Source organism: Oncorhynchus kisutch, linkage group LG19 (assembly GCF_002021735.2).
Source record: "Oncorhynchus kisutch isolate 150728-3 linkage group LG19, Okis_V2, whole genome shotgun sequence".
In the NCBI taxonomy this organism is placed as follows: Eukaryota; Metazoa; Chordata; class Actinopteri; order Salmoniformes; family Salmonidae; genus Oncorhynchus; species Oncorhynchus kisutch.
In genome coordinates this window covers 31,276,729-31,282,891 of record NC_034192.2, presented here as the reverse complement: position 1 = coordinate 31,282,891, position 6,163 = coordinate 31,276,729, and the positions used below count along the sequence as shown (strand labels likewise).

At 44.6% G+C, this 6,163-nt stretch overlaps 1 protein-coding gene across 1 annotated transcript in view; it reads right to left on the bottom strand.

The window, feature by feature from the left end:
- Positions 1 to 1,280: 1,280 nt before the first annotated feature.
- Positions 1,281 to 6,163, bottom strand: part of jakmip1 (janus kinase and microtubule interacting protein 1) — a 47,913-nt gene continuing 43,030 nt past the window's right edge. The window contains exons 28-32 of the mRNA XM_020452535.2: positions 5,679 to 6,052; positions 5,490 to 5,591; positions 4,700 to 5,106; positions 4,376 to 4,491; positions 1,281 to 2,699 (exon numbers count right to left, since the gene is read on the bottom strand). The gene's annotated coding sequence lies outside the window, so the exon portion shown is untranslated. The remainder of the gene's footprint in view (positions 2,700 to 4,375; positions 4,492 to 4,699; positions 5,107 to 5,489; positions 5,592 to 5,678; positions 6,053 to 6,163) is intronic.

Here is a 6,163-nt window from a genome sequence, read left to right as displayed (position 1 = left end):
TATGTGTAGATTGATGAGGGGGAAAAACAACATTTAATCAATTTTAGAATATGGCTGTAACGTAGCAAAATGTGGAAAAGGTCAAGGGGTCTGAATACTCTCCGAATGCACTGTACATTCTCTGTCGATATAATATGTCCATATGTTCTGTTTGTCTGTCTGATTATTGTCTGTCTAACTGCACCATTTCACAGAGTCAAATTCCTGTCCAAGCAATGTGTTTCTGATAAGTGTCTCCGGGGACTGTTGTCTCTACATGGGCTGCAACAGTGGAGTGGCAGCTCCACAGACAGCTGCACTCGTCTTGAACTAAGCTCATGAGGCATTTATAAATTATATTATTCTAGAATCAAATGGGTATATATCATTAATTCACAAGTCCAAAAATGGATGTCAGCAACTGCGACTTGCCCTTTTAAGGCCTGCTAGTACTGGTGCAGCAGGACCTCGTAGGACTCCTTAGTATGACCAACACCATGACCACATTCACCAAGGTTTTCTCTTTTCTATGTGGTTGTCCGACTCTTCGTGCGTGTGTGTGTGTGCGAGGATGATGGTACACGTGTTCTTATCTCTTCTTTGTTTAGGAACGATTGAGCCCCTCTCCATATCTTCCCCATAGACACACGCAGACACACACACAAACACTCTGTCTAACACACACACTTCCTTTCTGCTGAGTCGAGGAGTTTTACACCGCAGCAGACCACAGCAGGTGATTATTAAGCCACTTTTGCCTTCAATGCTTCTATCCCTGTGTGTGTGTGTGTGTTCACTCCTACACCCGCGTGCATGCGTTTGTGTGTGTTATTACCAAACAAATCTACATTTAGGTGTTTATAAACACCACACAGTAGGAGTTTTGAGTCCAAACACAATGATCTGCATCCCATGCATCTTAACGGCATCTATCACAATAAACCTGTCAAAAGCAGAGACAAATATAATGTACAGAATTACTATGATGTGTAGTACCCCACTGGGCACACACTGTTTGAGTCAACGTTGTTCCCACGTAAATTTCAATGAAATTACATTAAACCAATGTGGAATAGACGTTGAATTGACATCTGTGCCCAGTGGGATGTATTTGTCTATTGAGAGTAACAGGCTGACAGGCGTTGCAATGACTGCCACCTAGTGGTAAAACCAAGGTTGCATATGAGTGTAATCCTCGAGACACAATTACATACCATTGTATGTGATGTGTCCTATCAACATTTATGCTCTTTATACAGCCTAAGGAATCATTAGGAAATCAAATTACATCTAACACAGAATGATATATAAAATATATTTGTGGCAGCATGGCCATTCCCCCAACCATACATCATAATCAGTTAAAGACATGTATGCAGTAAACAGAATGTGTGTCTTTTCTCAGTTTCATTTGAGAAGCCTTTGGAGAATCAGGTCAGAATGTAAAAGCTACACGTCAGTTAGGCCTGTAGACAGAGAATGAGGAGATGAAAGCCACACATAAAGTACTCAGCCTTTGCATACCTCCGGTTATTTAATCATCTCTACAAAATATATCAGTCACAAACGTCCATCCATCTGAATGGCATGACTTCATAGATTGAGTCGATTCTACAGTGGAAGAACAGCTCAGACAATTGACTTCATGATTTAACTTGGATCAAAAAAAAAAAAACATTTTCTGTAAACGTCACGACGAGGAACAGAAATATCAAAGTCTTTGGGATGGAGCTTTGTTTTCATATTTGGCTCGATGCCTAAAGATCAAGTAAAATGGCCTTGTGAAAACGACTTCACTTTATCATCACGTAAAACATTATCACTTGATATCACCAACATGTTAGAGAGGCTTTCGGACAGATTGTTAGACAGGTTGTCACATCATTCAGGCCCACCTTCGTTTTTGACACTTGTCACATACAGAATAATCTCGGAAACCCAAAACAAAAATCTTGTGTAATTGTGTCAGATGCTTGATTATGTTCTGCGGGCAGATGTGTTAGAAAAACACTAGAACGCGGAGGGGCCGCAGGCCGTTAACTCCTCTCCAGTTGCAATTTACAGGCAAGTCCATGGTCCAAATGTCCCCTCCTCTTCCCGAAAATGGAAGGCGGAAAAATCGTAATTTGTCCAAAATAATCAGCGACGAAAAATCTGTGCACCGGAAACAAAGTTCCTCGTTAGTCGACGCATCCCACAGTCTGCTGACAGACACTAGGATACCAGTTAAGTGTGTCTGTCCACGAGAGATTAGACAAAGAAAAGCATGGGATTTTGAAGAACAGAGGTGATTTGACACGATCTCAATGAGCAGGATGTAGGTTAAAAGCATCCGTTTAGAGAAGCACAATGTCAAACTGGGCCATACACACAAACACACCCACATTTCGGCTAGTGCTTTAGTGTAGCTTTCCATTTCTAATGACTTTAGGCTGTGAGCACTTATGAATGTTTTTGTCACGGGCAGGCAGCGTTTGTTGACGTCATGAATGTTGGCCACTATAATCTCTCTGTAGGGAAGCATCATTTGATTGGCAGTCACAGTGGCTCATCATCTTGTCCTCTCTTTGATTGGCAGTCACAGTGGCCTATCATCTTGCGCTCTCTCTGATTGGCAGTCACAGCGGACTATCATCTGTTGCTTCGGGGCTTACATGTCTGTCTGGATCAAGAACTTCCTCTAGGAAGGCAACAGGAGCCAGACCTAGTCTGCCATTCACCTGAAACACACAGTCACTCAGTACGTTATCTACAGTACACCTGCCCTCACTTGAAACACACTGTTGTAGTCTCATTTAGATACATGGGACACAGATCCACTCAAAGTATCTACAGTCGTGTCCAAAGGTTTTGAGACTGACACAAATATTAATTTTCAAAGTCTGCTGCCTCAGTTTGTATGATGGCAATTTGCATATACTCCAGAATGTTTTGAAGAGTGATCAGATGAATTGCAAAGTCCCTCTTTGCCATGCAAATGAACTGAATCCCCCAAAACCATTTCCACTGCATTTCAGCCCTGCTCCAAAATGACCAGCTGACATCATGTCAGTGATTCTCTCGTTAACACAGGTGTGAGTGTTGATGAGGACAAGGCTGGAGATCACTCTGTCATGCTGATTGAGTTTGAATAACAGACTGGAAGCTTCAAAAGGAGGGTGGTGCTTGGAATCATCGTTCTTCCTCTGTCAAACATGGTTACCTGCAAGGAAACAGATGCCATCATCATTGCTTTGCACAAAAAGGGCTTCACAGGCAAGGATGTTGCTGCCAGTAAGATTGCACCTAAATCAACCATTATCGGATCATCAAGAATTTCAAGGAGAACGGTTCAATTGTTCTGAAGAAGGCTTCAGGGCACCCAAGAAAGTCCAGCAAGCGCCAGGACCATCTCCTAAAGTTGATTCAGTTGCGAGATCGGGGCACCACCAGTGCAGAGCTTGCTCAGGAATGGCAGCAGGCAGGTGTGAGTGCATCTGCAAGGCGAAGACATTGAGGATGGACTGGTATCAAGAAGAACAGAAAAGAAGCCACTTCTCTCCAAGAAAAACATCAGGGACAGACTGATATTCTGCATAAGGTACAGGGATTGGACTGCTGAGGACTGGGGTAAAGTCATTTTCTCTGATGAAACCCCTTTCCAATTGTTTGGGGCATCCGGAAAAAAGCTTGTCCGGAGAAGACAAGGTGAGTGCTACCATCAGTCCTGTGTCATGCCAACAGTAAAGCATCCTGAGACCATTTATGTGTGGGGTTGCTTCTCAGCCAAGGGAGTGGGCTCACTCACAATTTTGCATAAGAACACAGCCATGACTAAAGAATGGTACCAACACATCCTCCGAGAGCAACTTCTCCCAACCATCCAGAAACAGTTTGGTGACGAACAATGCCTTTTCCAGCATGATGGAGCACCTTGCCATAAGGCAAAAGTGATAACTAAGTGGCTCGGGGAACAAAACATTGATATTTTGGGTCCATGGCCAGGAAACTCCCCAGACCTTAATCCCATTGAGAACTTGTGGTCAATCCTCAAGAGGTGGGTGGACAAACAAAAACCCACAAATTCGGACAAACTCCAAGCCAGGACGGATTGCAGAGGTCTTGAAAAAGAAGGGTCAACACTGCAAATATTGACTCGTTGATTCATCTTCATGTAATTGTCAATAAAAGCCTTTGACACTTATGAAATGCTTGTAATTATACTTCAGTATTCCATAGTAACATCTGACAAAAATATCTAAAGACACTGAAGCAGCAAACTTTGTGGAAATTAATATTTGTGTCATTCTCAAAACTTTTGGCCACGACTGTACACCCAAAACAGCTGCTGGTCTGGTATAAAAAAAAGATTGCTGCATGTTCATTGGTAAATGACGGCTGGCTGGGATTGGCTCACCTCGGCCTCACAGAAGCCGTCGTTGCGGGGGTTGCCTAGCAACGTGACAGTATCTCCCTCTCTCTGGGCCAGCTCTCCTAGGGTGGAGGTTAGGGCTGCCCACCAGAGGACTGTAGCTGCACGCCAATCATGCACATATGCATACACAGAGAGAACACACAGGTCACAAGCAAGCAAACACACACACACACACACACACACACACACATTCATACAGAAGCTTAGAAGAGGCGACTGTTAATATAGAAAATCACAAATGCATCACATTTCATTATTTCGTCATGCAAATTTCAATGAAACACAGTAACTGAAAAAGGCACACACCATTACCGTTTGAGCTTCTGAATCTGGTGAGAAAGGTTTCAACTGGACAGTGCGGCTGAAAATCTGCAGTAAAACATTGAAAGATGAAATGGTTGGGTCAGGGTAGGGTTGCTGTACAGAATTACTCCTCCTAGACGTCACAGACATTGCAACTTGATTACCCGTTGCTTGGTCTCACCCGTTCTAACCCATTCTCACCTTTTATCCCCACTCATGTGAGAGGTCACCAGGCTGTGGCCCTGGCCAATCGGGTGATAGCCATGCACCCTCACCCTTGTGCATGCACTGCTTCTAGCCTCTGATTGGCCAGCTAGTCCGACCTCTGCTCTCACCAGGGTGGTAAACTGAGTGTACAAAATATTAAGTACACATGCATGTCTGTAGAACTCACTGGTTGGGTGGAGCCACTGTTTCGGTGTGTGGGCGGAGTCCAGTATATATAGTCATAGAGAGCGAGAGAGAGCGAGAGAGAGCGAGAGAGAGCGAGCAAGTGAGCGAGAGAGAGCGAGCAAGTGAGCGAGAGAGAGAAAAATGGGGAGGAAGAGAGGGTGAGAGAAAGACAAAGAGAGAGAAAGACAGAAAGAGAGAGAGAGAGAGAGGGGAGGGGGGGATAGAGAGAGAAAAATGGGGAGGAAGAGAGGGTGAGAGAAAGACAAAGAGAGAGAAAGACAGAAAGAGAGAGCGCGAGATGAGCACAGCATACGGAGACATTGGACTGTATAGAATGGACAACACCAAAACCCATTTATTTACATTCTACTGTATCCCAGGTGAGAGGCAGTAACCATACATAAAGGTTCCGTTGCTGCAGCCCAGCTCATCCAGCCAATCATGAGGCTGCTCTGTCCCACCATCCCGATGACCTCAACAGAGCCCACCTCAGCTGGAGGTTCTAAAGGGGCGGGACAAAAAACAATCAGACACCCATGCTTTCCATCAAGTGTACAGTAAACAGTGTATGTTGTCTGGGCTACTCTACCCGGCTTAGCTCTGGGTTTGGTTGCTTTAGCTTGTTCAGGTTGGCAGTTGCAGAGGAGCTTCTTGACACAATGGTCCTCATCAGGCAGTCATGTCTTCTCAGTGGGGGGCAGAGCAGAGGTGGAGGGGGCAGCTTTAGTGAGGGCTGTAGTTTTAAGGGTAATTGTTGGAGGGGCAGTTTTCAACGAGGTAGTGGTACTTCGTGCTTTAACAGTCCGAGCGGGGGCAGTAGTAGTAGTAGTAGTAGAAGGGGTAGCTGTTATGGGGGTATGCTTGGGTCGGTTGAGGGCAGCAAGGTTTGGGGTAACCTGGATAGTTTCCTTGACCTGGTGGGGGACTGGAGTAAACCTGGTGTCTGGTCTTGGAAGGGAGATCCTAGGGAGAAAAGGGGAAAAAGGGGGGTGACATATCTGTAAGGAGACTACATTGGGACTTTGTGAATAAAAATATTAAATGTAAAATCATGAAACATTCGCTTGTCATTGA